Consider the following 25,130-nt stretch of genomic DNA (forward strand, 5'->3'; position numbering starts at 1 on the left):
GATTGTACCACTCTGGAAAGTTAATCACAGCAGTAATAACTTGCTCCTCGGTCTCAATGCTGGCCAGGTAGAAAGCAAATTAGTACAATGCTGCGAGATCCATGCTACAAGGTATTTACCTCCTTTTTGTAATTGCGTGTATTTGATTGGAAAACACAGTGTTTTGTTTAATGATCCAACATTTTGCTGTGGGATTAAAAAGGGCCAGAACCAAATGTTTTGCCTGATCCCTCTGCGATAGGATCCCCCGCTGAGCCGAAGCAGTGGTCTCATTGAAATGAGTGACGAATCTCGAGCTTTTGCAGCAGTGCTGCCAGTATGAAAGCTGCCTAAGGCTGTGCTTTAGCATCCAAAACTGAAATGTACTATATCAAAATGGACTTAATGGTGGTGAGTGCTTTAGTTCCATATCTCTAAAGCTGACTGAGAACCATGACGTACTTTTTTAAGCAGTGAGGGCTTCATTTTCTACATTTGTGTTCTGCAGGATCAAAGATGAAGCTTAACTACTGCGACATCCTTCCTGCCGGAGTGAAGTGGACTGGTACTTCAGAGATTCTGCTCCGTGACGTCAACGAGACAGGTACAGTTTCCATGATATAAACCAAATAAGTAGAAAGTACATCGAACTCTACTGTGGTCATTTGACTGGTATGAAAGAAAATGGTGATTGTTGTTAGTTGTTGTCAGAGTAGCTTTAAAGTTTGTCATACTCACTAGTTTGAGAACTGTTCTTACACTAGTTTTCCTCATTAAACAGAATGTTTCTCTCTTTTACCAAACTAAGACTAATGTTAGCTTAATTGCCTTGTTAACTTATCATAAAGCACATTTAATTTAAACTCAACAGAAACAAAATGAAGCTCACCAAAGTCGTCTTAAGCGCCGTTTCCACCGAGCAGTACAGTACGCTACAGTTCAGTTCGGTACGCTTTTTCCGTCTCCACTATGAAAAGTTGTGTATGGTACCAATGGAACCGTTCCGTACCGTCCCCATTTTTGGTCCCCCCTCTGTTGGGGTACCTAGCACACAGATCTGGTCCTAAAAGGTGGAGCTGTGAACACTGCACTGTGGCTGGTTTGGAAGCTCATGTAACCTCTGCTTATACCGTGGAGAGTTTTACATATAGGGCTCTAGTTTCGCAGACCGGGCGAGGCGGGGGCGCAGCGCACCTGCGCTTTGCCAACTGGGTGTGGCCAGGCGGATTTTGCAAGTTTGGCACACCGTGCACCTGGCGCAGCTACACCCCTTTCCCACCTCCGTCCCTCCTACCTGCGCAAGTCAGAAAGAGGGAGGAGAGAAGGCATGGAGTGGGTTTTACACACATCACACCAATCAAATGAGCCCCTCTCCTCGCCCTGAAATGCGCCGCGCGAAGGCGTAATGAGAGTTTACTCAATTCGCCATGGCAGAAGAGAGCAGCAGTGTCAGATGGCCAAACTTCTCCCAGGAGGAAACTGATGTTTTGGTCCGGGAGGTCCAAGCTTGCAATGTCTGAATATACGGAACTGTGAGCAGACCTCCACGAGCTGATGATGCAAAGGTAACCTGGGAGGAGGTCACCACAATTGTAAATCAATGTTGCGTTTCTCTCGTGCGCGCGCGCTCTCTCTCTTTCTCTCTCGCAGTCTCACTCTGTTCTTTTCTTTTGACTTTTCTAAGATGACAGTTGCTGAATATATACTCCCTATCTGATGCTGTGGCTGTTTGTGGTTGGCTGAGAGGGATGTGAACTCAGTTTGCAGCTGTGTTAATCAAATCAGGTTGGGTTTCCATTACGTGTGCCAAACAGTGCCAATCCCCTTTGATCTGACATCAGATGTGACGGGACAGTCGATATAGAGATACATTTATGTGCTGATTGCAGATAGTTGCATTGATTAGTGTTTTTTTGGCTATTTATTGCATTGTTAATGTGCCTGACATTCTGGAAACCTGCCTGTGAGGTTTTGGTGACGTGTGCGCGCTGTCCGCCGGTCAGCCAAACTTCAGCTTACACTGGCTGCGCTCCGCCTGCGCTGACAGTAGACCTGGTTTCAGATGGCGAGCTTTTAGCGCACCTTCGGCGAAGCCTTTTGGCACGAAACTGTCACTGCGCTAAGCTGGATCTGTCGACACATCCCCCTGCTGCGCCGCCACACCCATCTCAGCGCACCTCGGTCTGCCAAACTACCAAACTGAGCGCGCCTCGGGTTGCGCTGCTCGAAACTAGCTCTGTGCGGGGTTCGCCACCCTGCGCCACCCTGTGCTGTGCCGGGAAACTAGAGCCCATATTAGTACTATAATAACTATATAATAATATAATAACTATAATATTAAAGGATGTTTTGCTGCTGAACGGACCCCGCCCACATGAAAGAGTACTGGTGTTTGTGGTGGAAACGCTAGGGTCTAGGTCCCATGTCTGAAGGGTTACTTTTGGTTCCAAAGGTACCATACTGAAAGTGTTTGATGGAAACAGGGCTTTAGTTAGTCATCTGGTCAGTCCAATGTTTCAGCACACTCTGGTTTGGTTGAAACACAGACTGTATGTTAAGATAAACAACAAGTATCCACTTCCTCCTACTGTACAAAACTAGAGTCAAAATATCCTAGATATAGCTGCTGCCATCGTGCGCTGGTGACGCCATTTGGAGCCAGAGTCTGCACAGTAGAAATCTCTGCTGTATTGAGTTCTTGCCTAAACACCTGTCCGACCAATCACAAGCAGCGCCACTGATTGTGAGCACACTGATTGGCAAACATATCTCACGTCTAACCTCCATTCTATAGTATCAAACCAACCAAACTTATCAGAGGAACAAACACTTGATATATATTAACATATATATATACAACACCATATATCTGACTAGGGCTGCCACTAATGATTATTTTCATTGTCGACTAATCTGTCGATTATTTCTTCGATTAGTCGACTAATCATTTCATTGAAAAATGTGTTAAAATGTTGAAAAATGTTGGTCTGTCTCGCTCAAACCCCATAATTATGTCATCTAATGCCTTGTTTCGTACTCAAGCCAAAGGGTTTTAGTTCACTGTCACGGGAGAGCGTGTAAAGCTGCCAATATCTGAACGTAAAAAGCTGCAGTAAGAGTATTTTAGGGTACTTTTATAGTACTTTTCTATGAAAAATGACTCAAACCGATTAGTCGACTACTAAAATAGTCACTGATTATTTTAATAGTCGATCAGTCATCGATTAGTCGACTAATCGTGGCAGCCCTATATCTGACCATCCTGCTACGTTTATTTGAATGTCAGTTCTACTCTCATTCTATTTCTATGATCTCCACGCTCAAGTGTGAATAAGACAGTGATCCACCACTGCCTTATGTGGTGTATTTTTTCTTTTTTAGGTTTTATCAGCATTTCTCAAAGGAAATATTCTTGTCATTAATTAAAAATGTTCAGTTTAGTGAAATTTAGCAATTCACCAATTAACAATCCTGCCTTTTCAGTATTTTTTTCTAATCTTGCCCTTCTCTAATGTCGACTATTTCCAATAATTATTTCCAGATTTAACAGCTTTCTGAAGCACACTGTTAATTAGCCTTATAACTTTAGCAGGAAATCAGTTGTGGAGAAAAAGAACACACAACCCAAATCCTGTGTGGGCTGAATGATCATTTCAAATTATTTCAGTCCTTTTATTTTATCTTGAGTGTCATTCTGCTAGCAAAACTTTTAAATTACTACTAAATACTTGTGGCACTTGTACTTTTCAATTGATGTTAGCCGCGAGTGCGTACACAAACAGCTGTCATGTTGTTATGGTTTGACGTCTCTATGTTTTGTACAAGACTTGAAGTGGTTCGATATAAGTCCTTCTCTACAGAGTAGTACAAGGGGGGTAAAACAGTGCTAAAGTATTTTGCTTGCAGGATATCTACTGTTCTTTGTCGTCCCAGAGGCTCAGGTGCTGCCTGCCTCTCAAGCTATTAATACTAGAATCTGCCTTCAGATTCAGCAGCAGATAACAGCGGCGGTATCTCCTCTAATTGCCTGTTGCCTAAGAACTACTAACTACTGGAGATGTGGGCTGCATGTCAAATAGTTTCCCCCAACTGGATTCTGTGCCAGCGTTTGGGCACATGCACAAATTAGAGCCCTGCTCATTTGAATATACTGCAGTGTATTTTTCTGTCCGTGGCATAATTACCTAACCTCTTTTTTAATTTAGGAATTAAAGGCATATCACCATAATATCTCTTGAAATTATAACCTAATTAAAAAATGCATGGTCAGGATTGCTGAACAACAATCCACACTAAGCAGACAGACTCCAATTTGGCATTTAAATGACCGTTTCAATTAAGTTTTAACTGAGCGGCAATGCTGCTTTATTATCTCGTCATATTTGCATTTTCATAATACAGCTCAGTTTTCTCCCAGCCATCTGAGCCCTTGTGGTTTGCATTGCAGTTGTGATGTAGTGGAGTTCATATGGACTGTATTTGCATGTGGACTGTAAAAGACGATATTGTTACAGTTAAAATGTGGACCATATGACATTTGGATGGAAAATGTAGCTGAATCTTCTGCTTGTTTTTCTGCATTTGGCTTTTAAACCTTGTAAAACTTTCCCTTAATTGTTTCAAATGTATCTCCCTGTGAAGTTAAAAAGATGTCTGTGTCTGTTTGTCTGTGTGTCTGTCTGACAATGATCTGCCAAACCAACCAGAGTTTTGAAGGGAAAAACAAACATTTTGGCAGCATTGTACAGTTAATGACCGCGCATCCAATGCCAATTCTAAACTCCTGTCCTCGTCCAAAACACACAATCTAGCTCATTTGCAGAGGAGTTAGAGTCAACGATGCTTGTTGCTACCTGTTTCAAGCAGGACTCATTAATATAAGTTGTTACTCTCATTCATAATCGTGCCGAGTGGGAACTTGACGGGATTAAGCACTAAAATGGAGAGAGACAATTGTACTTGGCTGCAGTGTGAATGTGTCTTGGTGGCTTGTAGTATGTCCTGAATAAATTATCTGAAAATATAAATTCACTCCACTCCATAACCACAACACATAATACTGGAAATATCTTGACATGGTGAGTCATAGCCCCTGATTTGGGTGCATTTGGGGGGGCACTGGTGAAAGTCGTCATGATTTTTTTTTCTCCTACCTCTCCTGAGTTAGAGAATCAATGAGTCGACCAGCTTCTAGTCAGATGAGTCAGAGTTGACCAGATCAGATCGATGGATTGGATCAGCAATTGCTGCAAAGGCGAGCAAAAGTGAACTTTTAGACCCAGCACTGGGCCGTAGGTTGCACAGTTTCCGGGGGAATGCAGCATGTTCCATCTATAGTAGGCTGGAAATGTGATAGAAAACACTGAAATGACAGCACCGTTGTTCTAAGAAATAAATCGCTTTGTTTCTATATGAATTAACCAATGGTTAAATTTCACTTTATGCTGCTTTGTCTCAGTAACAGTACAGTATATATGTTCCAGCCGCACTCTTAATGCATGGTGCATCTTCCAAAAGTACAAAATCAATATGTATATCATGGCAGACTGCCACAAATAAATAATTATGTGGGAAAGCCTGTAATAAAAACTAGATATCAGAACCCAAGATGGCGCCTATCAGTCCGATGTTGTTCGCCTTGTGTATGCACGAAAAAAGTCTCTAGATTCTGGATCAGCTTATGCGGTATGCAGCCCAATGAGTATGCGCAGTAGTGTTTCTCCTGCTGGCTCCATCCATGAGTCCCTGCTCAACTCATAGTCTTTACATTATGATGATGTCACATATTTTAAAACCTCTTTTCTTGGCTCCAGGAATGTTTTCAAATATAAAACCTCCATGGATCAAAAATTCACAATAGAAAGAGTTTCAATGAAACTTGTCAGTTTTACAGATGTCTCTTTTACAATGACGGCTTATGGGGAAAAGGATTTTGGGCTGCAGGGGATTTTTATAGTGAAGAGCCTCTGGAAAAAATTGGAAGCAAGGCTGAGCACCGTTCCTAGGGGCCCGTCCCTAACGCCTTGTTTCCACACAGTTTTGTTTTGTGTCTGTGTTTCTCTATAGTATAGAGTGTGCACCTAGTGTTAAACGCAAATGCTCTTTTCAGGTTCAATGAAAACACCACAGCAGAAATGGCAGGATAGTGAATGTGATGGTTAGTTAATGAGTGTTTATCGCTGTCCAGTCTTGTGGAATATGCTAGGGCTGCCCTTTGAAAGTCAAAGATTCAAATCGTCTGTCGGAGACCCCTCAGTCCTCTGAGATTGCTTCAAGTCAAGAAGTTGTCGGCAGGCTTTGAGATAACATTATCTTCTCTCTTCTGCTTACAAGTGGTGAATTTACAGTTCACAGATACTTCATATATGACACAGTCTCTGGCTTTTCTTTGATATCTAGAGTCAGCAAAAACTGTTGTTGCACATTTCAGATCCATCGTTAGCGCTATTAGCTTGTGTACCATAGTACATGAATGCCGCTGTCACTGAACATTCCGCGGGGCCTATTAAACTTTACAACTTTATATGTAAAGAAAAAACAAATCGGTGAATATTTAAAATGAACTGCCGAATCTGATTCGACTGTCAGGCACAGCCCTCGAATATGCACATGGAGCAGCACAGAGACAAAAACAGGAGCAATAATGCATGGCAACAAATCAGTGCAGAGGTTAGCCTGTCAGGTGTGTAGCCAGCTTTATGAAATAGTTTGTTAAAAGGTGTATAATCCACTATGCATGTATTCTGTGTTACACAGCTAGCATGCTACCAGTGTTAGCTAGCTAAACATATGCTGTGTCTCAAATCGCATACTTCTGTACTTACACTGCATTGTACAAATTTAAGTTATACATGTGTTTTTTGCACTAAGCACCACTATACTGTTGTCGGATATAAGCCAGCAGTATGTTTATTATCAATTGATTGATTTAGCAGTCTGTAATGATTTGGTACTGCAAACGATTCCGCGAATGCTCATGTTAGTTTGCTAACTAGCTAATTTGCGGTCGTCATTTCCGGTGAGTGCACAACGGCTGTGTTTGGTTTGAGACAACACTACCCTGTCGAAATTCGCGCAGTACGCCAATAAGTACATAGTGCACACAGTATACTACATTTTTTACATGTTAGTGTGTACGGTGTGTCTGAAAGCTGCGGCAAAAGTTTGATTTTACTCCAAGCAAATTCAACACCGAAAAAACTGGAGATCACATAGGTTCTCATGGGAAAGGATGGACTCCTGGTTGACTCGTTTATGTACACATAGCTTTATGCAAACAAGGTGTAAAGTGAAAAGACCATCAAACAGCAGCATAAACTCTAGTTCGTCTGTCTCTTGATCAGTGTGTCAGTCATGTCTTCTGAGTTCAGACAGACAAAAGATCTTTTAAAGTTTCTGTAGCTCAATTATTTTCACTATATCTCAGTCTGTCTTTGCCACAATTTGAGAGTGATTTATGTCACCGAATGTAAAGAAATCAGGACCCCGAACTCCAGTATTAGCTGGTCGCTGATTAAATCCTCAGTCTAATTTTACACATGCTAGACCTCCATGTGATACTCAGTGGAGAGTATAATGTCCTAGTTTAACACCCGACGTGGATGCAAATGGGTCAAAGCTGTCCTTTTAAACTGGTCACACAAGAATGTCCGTCACTGCAGCTTTTGAGAACGAGAAACTTTCAAGGTGAAAGATAGGATTACAGCAAGGACTTTATTCACGCTGCTCGTACAGAGTTTTGCATCACAGCAAGAATCCTTTTGTCACTGCAAGATATTTTTGAGTTTCTGGTCATCCTCTCTCTAAAAACACCCACTAGAGCCGGCTGTAAGATGTGATAAGAGCTTTTTCTGTTCGCTTTCATCTAAATCATATTCAAAATACTGATGCTGTTGTCTTAGATTTTTGCTGAGAGCAGCTTGCTCGACTCAGCAGCTTGACCACACACACACACAGACACACACAGCAGCAGAGATACTTGCCAGAGGAATGTTCGTCAGCCTCTTACTGGTTATTACTGAGAACAGCTATATGACATTTGAGAGCAACCCAGATACTACTGTCTGTGTGAAATGGAGAGGATATTACCTGTTATTCAGTTACTTGTGCAGACATTTTACAGACCAGGACAAATCGCTGTCAATTTCTAATTTAACATTCTGATGGAGCCAATTTCTGTCAAGTGCCATGCACATTTTGCTTCTGCTATATTCCATCTGCTGTCTGTTTTGCCAGGGTTTACACGTTAATACTCCACTGTGAGAGGGTGAAAGCATGCGTTGAGGTGTGTAGGGGGAGTAATCGCCGAGGTCCACTGCTCTGTGCTCTCTTTCAGTAAAACTGTAACAAATAACACCTCGTATTCAAAGCGAAGGGACAAAAAGCTCCCCTTGTTTTTTGTCTTGAATTTGGAGGCTCATTGATGCCTTTGGCTCTCATTGGGAATTTATGACAGACACATCATCTTTGTCAGGTTACTTCTACTTGCTTAGGACAGTCAAAAATGCCCCTTGATTATTCTAAATTAAAAAAAAAAATGAGATTGGTTCAGTTGTTTTTTTACTATTAACTTTTGATAAACAATATTATTTTAATTCTCATTTATTTAAGTTGATTCATCATGTATTTTTTCCACATACATATAAATATTGGACTTTGTCAATGCACTTTATTTTGTAAAAACATTCTGTAATTGAAAGATTGTATTGGCATTGCATTAATGTAGGGCACGACCAGAATACAGTGGTGGTCTCTCGGGGTCTTATTCACGAGTCGGGACAGAATGGACTGTGAGATGGATTGGCAGTTTGGTGCTCGTGCTGTGCCAGACTGTCGCTATGAAGAGGGAGCTGAGCTGGAAGGCAAAGCTTTCAATTTACTGGTCCATCTACATCCCAACCCTCACAAGCTTTGGATAATGACTAAAAGAATGAGGTTGCGGATACAAGTGGCCAAAATGAGTTTCCTCAGAAGGGTGGCTGGGCTCAGCCTTAGAGATAGGGTAAGGAGTTCAGACATCTGGAGGGAGCTCGGAGTAGAGCCGCTGCTCCTTCGTGTTGAAAGGGGTCAGTTTAGGCGTTTTGGGCACCTGATCAGGATGTGTTTCAGGCTCGTCCAACTGGTGGGAGGCCCCAGGGCAGACCCAGAACATGCTGGAGGGATTACATATCTCATCTGGCCTGAGAACACCTTGGGGTCCCCCAGGAGGAGCTGGAAAACGTTGCTGGGGAGAGGGACGTCTGGAATACTTTGCTCAGCCGGCTGCCCCCGCAACCTGGCTTTGGATAAGCAGTTGAAAATGGGTGGATGGATGGATGGAGGACCAGAATATTTGGCTAGTCAAATAACAGTTTGGTGTGCAATTTTGGAAATCAGATATTCTTTTTTTGTATTTTTAAAGATATTATGATAAGAAATTATAAAGAAATATAAATCTCGGTGCTTCCCATACATTGATTTATTCACGGCGGCCTGCCACAGTATCAACATTGATCGCCGGATATGTATTTTCCTTTTTACGTATTTAATTGTAGAGCTGCACGCTGTCTTTTCCTTGCCTTGTTCTCGGACTCCGCTCCGCGCACCAGTGTCACACAAAAGACTACTCGGCATGTATTTTTCACATTGCAGGGATTTTTCACAGACATTTTTACAGTAAACTACAACGCGGAAGTGCGCTCGACTATGTAAGCCCGAATGACTGCGGACATTCCTTGCCGAGTCCACTCTGCTTATAGTAAGCCCGAGTCTGTGAGCACCTTGTGTCTGCATCTTCGCCAAGCGCACAACGAGCAGGAGAGAGAGGGGGTGGGGGTGGGGCGGGGACTGAGCAAGGGGGTGGAATAAAAGAAGGAATAAAAGAAAATAAAAGAATAAAAGAAACAAAGTGTTACTGTCACTCTGTTGTCCTATGGTTGTTTTTCATTTCAAATGAGTCAATTGCGCCTCCAAGTGGTGAAAATCCGGTATTACCGACTTGATACGGTTTTTCACAAAAACCGGACCGTCTTCTTTTTTTTCTCATACCGACCAACCCTAGTCTGCACATACACAGTGACAGGGCTAACTGTTAGCATCACATGGCTAACGTTACCTAGTGGTTATTAGTAGGTTTACCAACAGTGTCAAGCCATTTTGGTGTCTGTGAGTTTGATGGGACTGTTGGAACAGTTGGGTGTTGGATATTAGCCGCTGCTGCTGGTTTAGCTCGTGCTGACCATGCAGACTTTGAACTGACCATTTGACTGGAGGAGAGCAGCTCTCAAGACGGTCATCGGTGCCGTGTCTAACCTGTGTAACAGAAACACTGAATCTGAAGCTCACATCTTAAACTTGCGGAGCTAGTTGCTGTTTCTGTGCTCCTGAGCCTCTGTATCTCAGCTTTGTCAGGTGTTGTCTTGGATTCAGAGCCTATTATCATGAGGATTTATGCTCAGCACCTCAGCTCCCCTTATGGCTGACACTTCGATTATTTGTTGTTGATTACTACCAAAGCTCCAGAGCCCAGAGTATTGTATTCAGGACAGGCCTACATTAAAGGAGCTTGAGCTTTGTACATTTACTTTAATATATGTGAATATTTCTTTAGAATAAAAGTGTATTTACCTTTAATTATATCATTGGTTGGACATTCAAACAGTCGTGACAAACATTCACAGGTTCCTCCTTCTCTAACATCACCATTTATGTAAATATTAAAGTAGTTTTTCATGACTAACTAAGTGAAATGTTTAAGAGACATCTGAGAAAAGTGTGAACTTGGTAGACTTGCAGCTGCCACTGATTTCGTTTCGAGCAAAGATGCACAGACAGAAAAGGGATATATATTTTTTTTTTTTTGGGATTGCGGCTCATATTGTTAACCTCTTGCCCAAACCGACATGCCATTCACAGCAGCAGACTAATATTAGCACTCACCTTTGCTCCGTGCGTCAGTCTGTCTCACTCTGTCTTTCTCACAGACTTTCTTGTGACGCACACACACACACAGAGTCAGTAAATTAGCTCCACTTAGCTCCACCTGTTTCCAAGGCTCAGTACTAAACTTGCTCTCAACAGCAGAACAGATGTGATTGCCAGAATACTCACATCAGCTGAAACAGCCCAACTTTTACGACAGTCTCTCAATAAGCCAAGTAAATTAAACTCATGTGCAGTCTCCGTTTAATGTAAGCTTTAATAAATATTGGTCTTCAACCTTTAATTCTCATATTTAATGTAAAATTATTACTATCATTAGAGCCTGCTGCCTTCCCAGTGCCAATCTCTATCTTGTTTGACCAAATCATAACTTCAGAATATGACAAACTCGTGGGCACACAGTTGAAAAAGTAGCGCAGTCACCACTCGGTTCAGTGAACACATCATGACAATCTCTAATGTCTTTTTCTCTTGCGTTTTCCACAGCAGCAGTTTTGTGATGGTGGTAGCTAATTACAATATCTTCAACTCATCTCTGCCTCCAGCCTTTTTTCATTTTGAAAAAGAAGGCTGGAGTTTGGATATCTAGTAGGCTGAAACGGCTGTTGAGGCACCTACACACACACACTCCAGCTCTCTCTTCAACACCAACACATATAATGCACATATTTGATTCTAAGTATGTTGCTCAGTATTTGTAACAATCAGCAAAACTCAAACAAAGGAAGAGTTTGCTTGAGAACTGTGAATTCGGAAGGAACATAAGGACAGGCTCCCCTCCCCTTAAACCCATCATTCTGAAGTCTTGAAAATGCGAATACGTGAACCAGGGAAGCAGAACTAACAACAGTCATATCTGGTCTCTGGCCGAGATGCTCAAAGCAAAGGATCTACTGTCTACTGGTTAGCTGTAACTGTACCCTAGACCAGTGGTTCCCAAAAGTGGGTTGCAAGTTTAGTCTGAATGGACCGCAAGTGACTTGCCATCATGTCAACTTTATAAAAAAGACACTTTATTTTGAAGTACAGTGAACTTCTGGCGCAGAGCTTCTATGTTTAAGTGCTGTTTCATGCTGTAGAGTGAGTGAATAACCGACAGCTACTTGATAGAGACCGCAAACTAGCTGGATGACACGGCCAAACGCAAGTGGACCTAAGGAGAAATCTGGACCCATGGCTGGACCAGTTGGGAACCACTGCCCTAGACTACATGAGGAAGTGCGAGCTCAACAAAAAGTGGCTGTTCAACACAGATTTTGGCATGGCTGACACCTGTACAAGACCTGGTGTATTTTAGGCAAATAGTTTTTTAAACTCGGCACCCTGGGAATCAAGGCAGTGGATCCCACATGCAGAGACAGATTCACAAAATTGCCAAGAAGAAATGTCAGTAAACACCAGGTGCCCTTTTCTGTTCATTTCTTGTCATGTCATGTTTTATGTTACAATAAATGTTTGGGGAAAATGTGCCTAACCTTAGGTAATCAATGTCAGTTCGTCATTTGTTTTTGTTTTTTAATATTGGTTATAGTAAGAGTGGTCTTAAACTCATTGCGAGTGGCATTGAAAAGCATTTGAAAGTTTTTGTCTTTATAACTGTGGAAAATCCCCAGCCACTCCTACCTGCCTCCCTCTTCCTGAATGGGCGGAGCCTAGAGTCTGTATGTAGCCACAGCTCCCAGGTGGCAGTCTTTTTCCTCTGGAGAACAACAGAGTACATGGACCGGCCTCATCTTTCCTTCAAATTATTAGAACTGAGTACATCAAAATAAAAACAGCTCAAACCTGCTCAATCCTCCGTAAGGAAAAGAGTGAGATGGAACCTCCTGCATGTGCCTATCTGTCCTAACTGACACACTGTTGAGTTGATTAAGGGCCAATCTCAATTCTCTTCCCTTAACCTTACCCCTTGGTTTCAAATGCACTCGCCAGATAGATTCCCCTCAATGACGAAGGGGTAGTGTTGAGGTGTAGGGAATTTGACCTACGAATTGGGACGCCACTTCATGCAAATTAGCATAACAGACTGTTCACCTACGTCACACATATTATCAACGTAGGCTTCTTGCACGGAGAACTCTGTAGATATTCATGTCGGCTACATTGTGAATTAGAAATTTTAAAGCCTTCATATTCTAACTCAACGCTTACAGATAACAATGCATATGCAGAACCATAACACATTCCGACATATTTTGGAGTTTTTGCATACTTATTTGGGAAAATAGTACTTACATCGTGCAATAGCTTTCTCATGGAGGCTGCCATCTTTCTGGAAAACTCGCCTGGCTGGATAGTTTTGCAATGCATCCTGGGAAGTTCAATCTTCCCCTCAGTTGAGATGGGTTCGTAAGTGTGCATTGCATGGCCCTTCAAATTAAGTGAGGATTTTAAGGGCTGAAAAGCACTTCCCTAAAGTTTGGAACACCCTAGCCCTTTGGCGGGAACATGCAAAAACAAGGACTAGGGCCAGTTTTGAGGAGAAGTGTGAGTATTGGGACGGACCAGAGTTTCCTAAATTGCTGAATATTCTTCAAAGAAAGAAGAAACAAATCTTGACTCCTAACAAGTTGATCTCAGCATGTTTAAGAGAAATTACATACTGAAGACAAACGCCACTTTTAGATTAAAACTTAAAGAAATACATTTTGGGAAAAAGGCTTATTTGAATTCTTGCCAAGAGTACGCACAGTAAGGAGATGGTTAGCTCAGCCTAGTGTAAAGACAAGAGGCAGAGGGAAAGAGCTAGCTTTGTCTATCAAAATCACTAATGACATTATATCCCAATTTGTTAAAAAAAACACTACTCACACGCACTACTTATCATTTCTAATCTTTGGTTTTTGTTTAGTTTAAACTAAATATCACGTAATAACTGCTGGTAGTATTTTTTTCAAACCTCTGGACAGTGCCAGACCAGCTGTTTCCAGTCTTTTTGCTATGCTAAGCTAACCAGCTGCTGTCTGTATCTTCATTTAACAGACAGATATAACAGCCACTGTTCATACATAAAGAAAGCACGCTCTCTCTTCCCTCTCCCAAGCCTGAGGCTTGTCGTATGTTATGTTTAGGTGTGCACATAATTTTCATACTTGGCTCTAATTGGACAGTTATTTTTCTCCCATGCCACTGAGCTGGTGCACACCAAAGTACTTTATTTCCTGAGCAATGTGTTCCCATCACTTCTAAGTCCTGGCACCTTGTTAAAATTCAGTCACATTGGATGGGGAAGCTGTTTACAGCGATGATCACCTTTTCCCACATTTATTTAAGGTGCTCTTACATAGCTGGATCGGAGCTAACAGCTGTGCTTCCGTTTCCCCAGGGAATCAAAACAAGTGCGGTTGGTTGTCTCGGGGTCGACGCTCCCACAAGTCAGAGGAAATGTGCATAAAATTGATTTTTTTCTCAACTTCTCTGGGTCGCACAACAGGGACACCTGAGAGTAAAAATACCAGGGTGCAAAGCAGCAGCCTTTGGTAATAATTCATCTCCAAGAATTACTATTATTTCTTGATGGTATCAAACTCCTGAGACACCCAATCAGCTTTATGTACAAATTAAGACCAGTAACACCCCAAGGTTGTGTTTAGCACGCAGATCCAGAATCCCAGGAGTGTGCACGTTTAATTGTATCATGCAAATGTTTTGGCAGTTTTTCCCATTAAAGGTTTTTTTTTGCCAGTCGTGCAGCAGAACAGCACAATTATAAAATATTCAGCATTTCCCACTCGTGCGCTTCATCTGCTGATAGTGCTTTCCCTCTCTAAATATCACAGTCACGTCTGTCAGTCTGAGCTTTTTAATTTGGGTGAGCGTGAAGTATCTGTTAATGTTTGAAGTGAGATTGCAAAGTTCATGATGTTAGATATAAGTACATCTCCAAGTTGAGTAACAGCAACATAAACTGTCACTGCGATTGTATGAACTGCGATAATGGGCTTGGTATGTAATTTCTGAATGATTCAAATTCCTTTACTTTTATTGGATCTGTTAAACACAGTGACACATTAATTTCACTTGGTGACATGTTCATTACTGTGTGAAACGCTCTCTGAAATGAAATATTGGTGCCACCAAATTACGAGCCCGTGCCACTAATGGGAAAATGTCAGCTGCGGCAGGAGCAAAAAATAGAGCTCTTTTGGGGGGGTTTGGAGTTTATATAACTCGTTGCCTGCTTTAATTGTCGTGTGGTTTACTGCGAAATCCTGAGATTACTACTTTAAGAATTTAGAGTTTTGCAGAGCAGGTATGACACAGAGCATGTTTCAGTTCATGCCCACGTTTGCTCGCAAGCCAACATATGCTGCTGCTTGTTCTTTTGTAGATTTGGGTTCATCTTGTGAAGTTGCTCCTTGCATTTTTGTGATGTCTGACACCAACTTTGACAGCGTGACAAATCAAACTCTGACATGAGCGTAATCAAAGGCTGTACTGCAGTCATGTGCAGCGTCTACTGTATATAGGCCACAGTGTTATTGTCAGCTGGGAGGGATATTGTTTTTTATGTCAGGTTTTCATCATGAAATTCGTCTCACAAGTGTCATGTAATCAGTTGATTTAAAATCATTTGCACAACCTTAAAAAGTCACAGCAAACACACACAGTCCAGGTCATGTTAAACAGTAGTTTCTGTGTGTTAGCTTTACACAGTGAGGAGTGTCTGTGCTGGCTGTAAGAGCACACAGCGGCAGAGGAGGACATTGTCATTAGTTCACTCCTCTGGGAAAGCCTTACAGGGAAAAAGAAGTCAGTGGCTCCTTTTTTTTTCTCTCTCTTCTTCTTCACCAGGGGAGCGTCACACAGAGCTGCCTCACCCTGGGTCTCCGTTACTCTGCTACTGGTGGAAATTATTGTCCGGGTATAAATAGGCTGACAGTCTGGCAGGGCCAGGTGGTCTAATCTACCAGTTCAGTGTCCTGCTTCCTGCCTGGCAAGGTGGCGTGGTGGGTGTTTGTCCCCCACATTAACATTGGCCTCAGTGACCACAGATGGGCCGGTCCTTGTATATTGATGAAAAGGTGGCCTCACAGATACTTTTTTAATCTTTAATACATAAGAGACACCTGATCTTTTAATAATTGGAAGGCATATTATCAAATATATCGAAAATAATTTGTGTTCACCCAGGTCTTCATGTCCGAAAGTTTGTGGACCAAAAACTAAAGCTGTAAAGCTGAATTAATTTAGCTTATAGATAGAATATTAGCGATCTTAATTACATAAATTGATTGATTCCAATCAGACAGTGTTTGAATGTTCCCTGATGTTGTTGTTTGGGCCTCCTCACAGGCTATGTTCCACTCATTACCTGAAATGTCCACTTCTAGACCGGCCCTCCATGCATGCAGTTTAGATGTTGAGGTCTCTTTAGAACCAGATGTAAGCCAGCTGTATATTAATGAAATTATACCACTGCTGTGACAGTCTTTAATAATGATTTCCTTCAAAGATCAAAGTGAAGGAATTGTCAATGACTATTTTATATTGAGAAAGTAAAGCTCCTTAATTGGGGGTTTCTTCAAAGCTCATTAAAACTTCTTCTCTATATAGATCAGAGATTTTAATTATCCCTTTCTTTACCCAGTGTTGGAAGCCAGCGTCCATCTTGCCAGCACATTGATTGATTGAAAGCAAATATTTAATTGTCTCAGCTCCTCAAATACAAAAATGCATTGTATTTCAATGTCTTAGCATCATAGGAAACTGGATATTTTTGGGCTTTGGACTGTTGGTCGGACAAAACAGGACATTTAAATTTTAGAGGATTATTTGGGAAAATATTTAGCACATTAAGCGATTATGACCATAATTATTACTTGCAGCCAAAATAATTACATGACTTGTTTTGTAAAGGAGCTGTTTGTTGGATTTACTGTAGGGTGATCTATTGGCAGAAATAGAATACCGGTATGATATTAAGCAGTGTAAAATCACCTGAAAATAGCTGTGTTTTTCTTATCTTGAAATGAACCCTTTATATCTACATAGGGGGTGGGTCCTCTTATAGACGTCGACATGTTGCACCACCATGTTTCTACAATAGCCCAGAGAGGAAAAAACAAACACTGGCTCTGGATAGGGCATTTCATGTTCTGGGGTATTTAGTTGGTTTAATTCATAGGCTGTATAAAAATTATGCATGAAGCCTCCATGACGTCACCCACTCCTGTTTTGAAGCCTCAAGTTTGGCATTTTGGCTGTCGCTATTTTGGATTTTTGGTGCCGGAAATGACCATATTTAGATGAGAGGGTGGAGCTGTGAAGTAGCAGGAGGTGGATCTGACTAATTGATAGATTGTGGTGATGCCTCATGACCGTCTGTCACTCAATGCAGCACTCAGCCTAAAATATGCATAACTTGAAGGCTAGATAAAATGTAAATGGGTGAGTTATATAAAAATTCTCCCCCATATAGTCGTCATGAAGTGTGAAATTAGCTATAGAGACCAAGACTGTTTATTTTACCAGGCTGTAAACATGTTTATTTATGCTGTAAAGTTTGGGCATTTTAACATGGGGGTCTATAGGAATTGACTTGTTTCTGGAGCCAGCCCCTAGTGGCCATTTTAGGAAGTACATTTTCATTGGCACGTAAACGTTGGCTAATTTTTCAGCCTCAAAGGGTGCTGCTTGGATGCAATCTGCAGCCTCGCCACCTCTTGCTATTTTTTTTTTTTTTTTTAAAGATATTTTTTGGGGCATTTCAGCCTTTAATTAGCCTTTAATTAAATAGGACAGACAAGCGTGAAGGAGGGAGAGAGAGAGGGAGTGACATGCAGCAAAGGGCCACAGGCTGGAGTCGAACCCGGGCCGCTGTGGCAACAGCCTTGTATATGGGGCGCCTGCTCTATCACTGAGCCACCGGTCTAATCGATCTTTTAATTTGTAGTAATATTATAGCCTCAGTTTTTGAGTTTTAAATATGGGTTTTTACATGATTTTTATCATTGATTTTTATTTAATTAAATTTTATTCCACTGAATTGTATTTATTATTATTTTTTTGTTTCATGACATTTTTTTATTGTTGTAATTTAGTCATACAACACTTTATTTAATCTTTTTAATCGATTTTTTAAAATATATTTTACCTTATGTTGTTTCAGTTTTGCTATATAAAGCTCTATAGGTGGGCTACATGTTTGTATGAATGGTGCTACATACACTTTTATTGTCATTCCCATTTACACAAAAGGCAAATCCTGCTTATCATTCATGTCAAATAAGATGAAAAGTAGAATGTAACCGTTTTCTACCCATGTGTAATGTTTATTGTGCTGCTGTAAATTATTTTTTAAGTAGAGAAATTGTCAGTGCATTCAATTACGTCTCCTTGTATCCAATTTCTTGCCACCTGGAAACAGTGTGGCTGTTGAATATTCAGCATAACAAGGTTTTCCCCCTGGTGACAGTTTTGGAGCAGCAGCAGCAACAAGCATCATTACTGTGTGGTTACTACTGTACAACCTGTCTGCCATGGTTTCTCATTTTGGGATTTTTTTTCTTCTTCATGGTGTACAGTAATCATTACATGCAATATTTTCAGGCTTGACTTCCTCTCTGCAGTTTTTATGGAGCTTATGTTAGCATTTATTTCTCACTTAGCGGTGTGCTTTTTTCAGAGTGTGGTTTAAACATGCTGAGTTGTTTGACACGCACAGAGCTGCTGATTGAGCTAATAACGCTGTGGAGGATAATTTCTATTATCTGTGTTTTAACAGCGCATTAGTGAGAAATATAATACCGTCTGTCATTATTTTCCCATTGCAACTAATTTTGTTTTTGTCGGCCATCCCTACCCAACTTTTCCCCTTCGTTCTCTCTATGTTGTCGTGTCCATCTCCCCCGTCATCACTTTCCCCCATCTTCAGTCATTTCCCATCAGAGGTGCCAACATGTCAGCAGCAGCGCTAAAGTCTAATAGCCATGGGAACATTTTCTCTGACACCTGCAGCAAACATGAAGCCTGCTGGGCTACTGGGAGAACAGAGGGAGGTTTATCTGGGATGGCAGGCCTTGCCTCCGTCACCATGCCAATAGAGACAGCAGCACAGAGCCCGGCGCTTCACAGCCTGATAAGGCCCCCAGACAAAGACGCACTGCAGCTAGACCCCACTCACTACAATGGAGGGGGGGGGGCGACATGATATGTGACTAATAACCCTTGACAGTTTGCTCCAGTTAAATACTTAACTTTTAGCCTATGAGTTAGTAGTTGCTAGTTTAAGTTACCGCTAAAGGTAGTCATTGAATAAAACAAAAGTTCGTTCAAGAATCCAGCTGTAGGGAAATGAGTCAGACCTCATTTCCAAGGACCAGTTAGCTGAACATGCACAGACCACTGTGCAGAACATATAATAATCTTTTCATTAAGCATGTGTAGGAAATGACTGAGCTTACATTGACACCAAGGTCAAAAAGGCTGTGCACATAATCACCACTTATTAACTGCCTGATTAGCGTTTTTTTTTTTTTTTTTTTTTTGGCATTTGCCATTTATGCAATTATGTAAATTTCCTAATTTCACTCTGACAGCTGATTAATGGTCACATCATTGTGCACATTCAACATGGCTACAGATCATGCCTCAAAATAAGCGGGTCACTCATAGTTTTTTTTTTTATGTTTGTGTTTTCCAACTATCACCTTCAGGAAGAACTTTATGTGGAGCTGGTTTATTAAGATGGATGTATTGTTCTGTTTTAGTGGTTATGGTGGCTATGGAGATGTAGGAGCATGTGGGGACCATAGGAACTGTGATTGGGTGCTTGCATCTTCCTCTACAAGTTTCTGTTGCTAATAGAGATTGTTGAGAGTGAAAATAACATGGACAGGGTTCCTGCAAATCCTTAAAAAGTCTTTAAAGGAATTGAATTTATTTATCTAAAAATAAAGCCTTAATTGGTATTAAAATGTCTAAAATCAACCCTTCAGAAGTCTTGACAATGCTGCGACCTGGGAAATAGGATTTTATGAATGTCAGGATTGTATGGCTCTTGAAATAATTGGTGACATCCTTTATTGGAATAATTTCAAATTCAATTTTGCATTAATATCACAGAAATCATGCTCGTGGAAACTGCAACATTGATTTTTGTTTCTGGCCAGGATGCTCAGATCAGAGTATCCACTGTCTGTGAGCTAACTGTCATTATACCCTGGACGATATGGGGAAGTGCAAATTCAAAGAAAACTGGCTATTAAACCAAGATTTTGTGGCATGGCTGAAACCAGTATGAAGCGATGTGTACAAGGCTCGGTAAATTTTATGAAGTTTTTCCAAATATGGCATGATTGGACTTAAGGCAGTGGAATCCACCATGTAGAGTGAGAAACAAAATCACCAAGAAAACTCGCCAGTTGTGTTGACGCCGGTTCATTTTTTGAAAAATTAAATTTTGATGTTGTAAAGTTTGTCTTGAATTTCATTGAGTAGCATTAACAAGGTCTGAAAAAGCCTTAAATCTAACTTGCCTTAGGTGTAGGAACCCTTAGGAAGGAAGCTGAAGAAAGGCTCAGTAGTCTTCTCCTGTTCTGTAACATAAATTTAGAATTACATTAATTTGAAATTCGTTAGATTAAAGCCATGACTAAAGTCCTTTGTTCTGTCATGATTGTCACGCTCTATCACAGTGAATGAAGCAATGCAAATTTTCTGGTGATCTGAATAGTCTCATTTAGTAATGAGGCAAGGTGAACCTTCCCACCATCACTGTGCATCATTAAGGGAAAGTTTGTAAACACTTTCACTGTGGGGAATATAATTAAAGCACAATGCAGCCTGATCGTGTACAATACATCCATCTAGTGTTGCGCTGTTAATATTAATGACTGAAACTCAACACTGACCTATAAATAAAAACCCATGCATTAGATATATACAGTGAGACTCTGGTTACCGGTCCTTTCATCTGTGTCAAGAGAAACCGTTATGGCAGTCTGACAGTGAACCGTGCTGCATTTAAAATCTTGTGGATATACCACAAAAAATAGGGAAATGCCCAAGTGTGTTGCCTGTGTGTGGGATGACTAAAGATGGTGTACAAATGAAAGAATATTCAAGTGTTCAATGCATGCTATGTACAAAAAAGAACTGAACTCCTCTCTACTCTTAGTAGTAGCTACTGAATGCTTGGATACAAGCAATTATATCAACAGTTAAGGCACAGATATTTGCTCCACATTTGCAAGGCGCTTATATTAGTCAGTGCCTTCCCTTTCCCTCTGTCCTTTAGCCACATTGCGTGTGCACTGCACCTTCACAAGACCTTGTGGGATAAAGCCACAGCCAGGGCTCAGTACTTGGAAATCAGCTTTTTGTTTGGCAAACCATGGCAGGCAAACTTGAATCAGACTGTGCCACGAGAAGCCTGAGCCATCCAGTCCGTCTCCAGGAATATAAAGAGTGGATTTATCTCCTAACACTCCAATATGACCAAGAGTATTACAGGGCAGCGTAGGGTCTGCATGGTTTTATTCCTTTTCCGCATTTTCATGCAAAAAAAATGCTGCTTTTCACCACAAAGCTTGTCCTGTTTTCATGGTTTATAGATGACAAGTAATGCTTCAGTTTATGTGTTTGGCCTTGAGCAAAAGATGTTTATCACGCAGATTGTTTTCTGGACTGGGTTAGACTTTCCTGAATAGTGCAAACCGTGTATTAAGTCCTTTCTCTGTGATAGTGAATGGGTAATCCATTATAGGTAGTTATTGCATTACACAGTGGCTTCGAACATCATATTGGTCTATTACTTCGCCAGTGCCTAAGCATGAGAAGAGAAAGCCATTCACTTGGATTCCTTGAAGGAAACTCATTTGGTATGGGTCACCTCATATGACCGAAATCTTTGCTAAAAGCAAACAGAGAAAATAGAGTCATTCGGATGATTCTGGTTTTTTTTGTTATTTATTGTGTGTGTCGGCATAAGTGTTTGTGCTTGTCTGGCAAGAAATTAACTTTGTCACAGTGGCCGTAGACAATAGCAGGCAGGAATTGCTGAGCCTGATGTTGCACTCAGGGAACAGTAAAGTCATTTCGCTCCAGCAGACCACTTAATAGCTTTGGCTGATGCAGAGTTTGGAAATCCATCAGTCAATTGGGCCAGACAGAGATGAGCAGTCTTGTCAGTGTGCTTAGTATGGGAGGAAACAGGTAGCAGGACAATGGAGCTACTCCCATCATGGGCTCGAGTCATATAGATCTAATGGCTTTGTCAAACTCCACAATATCAGCCCATAATGGTTTGATCCGGCATTGCTTTGGGCATCACAAACAGGTGTGTCGGGAATGACAATAGACTGCTTAATTCTGTGTAGTGTGCCATGGTATAACACAGCCAGTGAGGCATCTCTGACACCACACAGAGCTGTGACGTTCGTACTTCAGTCTGTTTTTGTTCAGTTTGTCAGCTTTAGCCACAGGCTCTGTTACAGCCATGATGAGTTCAGTGGCTTGAAGACTAATCAGAGCACTGTATACTGTAGATGTTAATTTGTCTTTAGCAGTTCGTTAGCATGTCTGAATCACACGCTGCTTCTATGGAAAGTATTACATTTAGGTTTCAAGTCTCTCTGGAGAAGAGCAAATCTGTTCAGGGTTGTGATTCAGAGTCTTTACTTTTAGATACCAGAGACATGACAGCACTGGCCATTTGTTCGGAGTTAAAAAAAAAAAAAAAAAAGTACTGACAAACAACCTGTTGTGCTTGTTTGTATGATTTTCCTCTCCAGCAAAACAGTAATGCTCATATATCCAAAGTACAGCACAGTGATCTGTGTTACATTCACATGTGAGTGTTGTTACATCATTACACCTTTGACTTTGAAAATAAGGGGAGTACTACTGCGTATGTGAAAAAGGTTGTATAGAGTAGGGTTGGACGATAATATGGTAATAAAGTAACCCGCAGTATCTAAAAATAGCAGCAGTATCAGTAACATATTCATTCATTACTGTCATTAAAAAAATCTGCTGCCTATATAGGCCTACAGTGGCCTGATATAATATTAAATATAATTTATTTAATGTCTAAATAATGACTGTTTGTCCAGCACTTATGTATGTGTGGTTGAGTTTTCAATTTAATACTGTTACAATTTAAAACTAATAATAGGCTATAATGTTTCTCATAACTGTTGTCGGGAGATGACATTTGATAACGTTTTTGGATGTGACGTCATCACGTGACAGCTCAGACGTGAGAAAGAGAAGAAAAGATGGCAAGCCGCGCATCAAGCAAGTTGGTCCCCAAAAACCCCACAACCTCACAACTTCTGCAAGCAGCAGCAGCAGCAGCAGGTCCAGTTTCCATCAGAGTGGAGAAGGGAGAAGCGCAACCCGAACCACCAAAAAACAGATGACTGTGGGCACTCTCCTTCAAAGAAAAGCCGATGCGGCGGCAGGTCTGGTCGGCACCATACAGGAGCGAGCATGAGCAGAGATAACTGCCTGTTGCAGTGTTTCCCACAGGACAGGAATCTATTCGTGGTGGTGTGGTCCTGGTGGGGGTGGGGGGGGTTATAAAAATATTTTTCAATACTCATCTGTGTGAAGAAGTGAACATCCAACGTCAGAGTTAATTACTAACGAGCAGAACCACACGGCCGGTCTCCACCGGCTGCAAACCTACATCACGTCAGCGTAGCGTCGCGGCGTATTCATTTGGGCTCCACTGACTGCGTATTGAAGCGACACGTAGAGAAGCCAGCGGGGTTGTTTACTGTTTGCCAAGCCGAGAGGCTGCATGTAGGCTGCATGAAATGTTAAAGCATTTTCCACCTAAGTTATTACATATATTTGAGTTATCTACAAGTTTACTGTACTGTTTGTCATCTACTCACTTTCAAATGTCCGCCACGGACATTTACACAATGTCACGGATAAACATGGGTAAATGCATGGAAAAAATCATCACATATCACCTCTGATAATGGTTTATTCATTTAAAAACACATTGTGCTCCTTTAGCACACTATTTCATATAGTTTTTATCTGCTGGAGGGTCGCGTAGGGGAGCATAGCGCGACAAAAATAGAAGAGCCGCGTAAAATAGAGAGTTGTCCCACGACAGACGGGGGTTGTCGTGCCGCTCCCGTTGCTGGTGGAGCCGCTGTAATTGATTAACAGGGTGGCGAGCTGCTATGGGACTTAATGAGTTAATGTCTCTGCACATCTTGAGCTTCCAGCTATGTTAATACAGACACAGGCTAATAAAACAGCTAATATAACATGATGAGTTAGAGTTGTTTGGACCACTTTTGGACTTGTTTGCCCACATATTTGTACCGAGAGGTCTTTGGATCCGTTCTGCTACTACGTCTGCTTCTTCTTCTTCTGGTGGACCAGCTGCGTTAAGTGCGTCTTTACGATGCATACCGCCACCTATTGCACCGGAATTGTAACGACAAGCTACATTCACAGACAGTGAGTCCCATTATAATGTGTTTATGAGCGAGGTCGAACAGGTAGCGCCAAAAGCAGAAAAATCTATATGTGGCGGAGATAATTTATTCGTGGCGCACCGCCACAGATAAATGAATGTATGGGAAACACTGCTGTTGTCGTGAGCCTGTTATTCAGGGAGACGAAGACCTCTTTCTCAGGTGGAAATGTGATGGAGCCAGGCGTTTTCCTCTGATGTCAAGGGCTGCCTGAAAGTACCTGTACGTTTGTGCCACGAGCTCTCCATCAGAGCGCATATTCAGCACCACAGCCAAAGTTGTCAATCCACTACGTGCCCTGCTCCAGCTGGAAAAAGTAAACATGCTGGTGTTTCTGGCGACAAACCTTGAATAGTTTTGAAGCATAGGATGCTGCTATAGTTATCATTATACTTTGTTTTTATGTCATTTTCAATGGGGAGTAGCCTGTTCTGACGGACAGAAAAGTTCGGACTTGGAGAGTCTTCAAACTAACTTGGAAGGTAGGCTCTAAAAATAAACCAACGAACAGTATTTCCTGTTGCTTCTCAGGGATTATACATGCCCATTTTCAGTCATGCCTTGGTATTTATTGTTCTGTTTTTCTTATTTGATAAGCTCTAGTACTGGATGCTGTAGAGCTGTGCTTTTAATGTATTTGATTTATGTTGATAGATTCTAAAAATAAACCATCGGACAGTAGCATCGACATTTTGGCGACTCCCTCTGAGCCCTATAAAGTGATTTTTAATTAGTGACGGTAATACCGTATACCCTGGGAAAATGTGGGGAAGGTTTAACGGTAAC

The 25,130-nt window shown here is 41.4% G+C and overlaps 1 protein-coding gene across 2 annotated transcripts in view; it reads left to right on the forward strand.

The window, feature by feature from the left end:
* Nucleotides 1-25,130, forward strand: part of LOC125894527 (ecto-NOX disulfide-thiol exchanger 2-like) — a 277,435-nt gene that overhangs the window by 22,131 nt on the left and 230,174 nt on the right. For both annotated transcript variants that reach the window (XM_049585992.1, XM_049585993.1), the window contains exon 2: nt 488-583. The gene's annotated coding sequence lies outside the window, so the exon portion shown is untranslated. The remainder of the gene's footprint in view (nt 1-487; nt 584-25,130) is intronic.

The sequence above is a fragment of the Epinephelus fuscoguttatus genome, linkage group LG9 (genome assembly GCF_011397635.1).
Source record: "Epinephelus fuscoguttatus linkage group LG9, E.fuscoguttatus.final_Chr_v1".
In the NCBI taxonomy this organism is placed as follows: Eukaryota; Metazoa; Chordata; class Actinopteri; order Perciformes; family Serranidae; genus Epinephelus; species Epinephelus fuscoguttatus.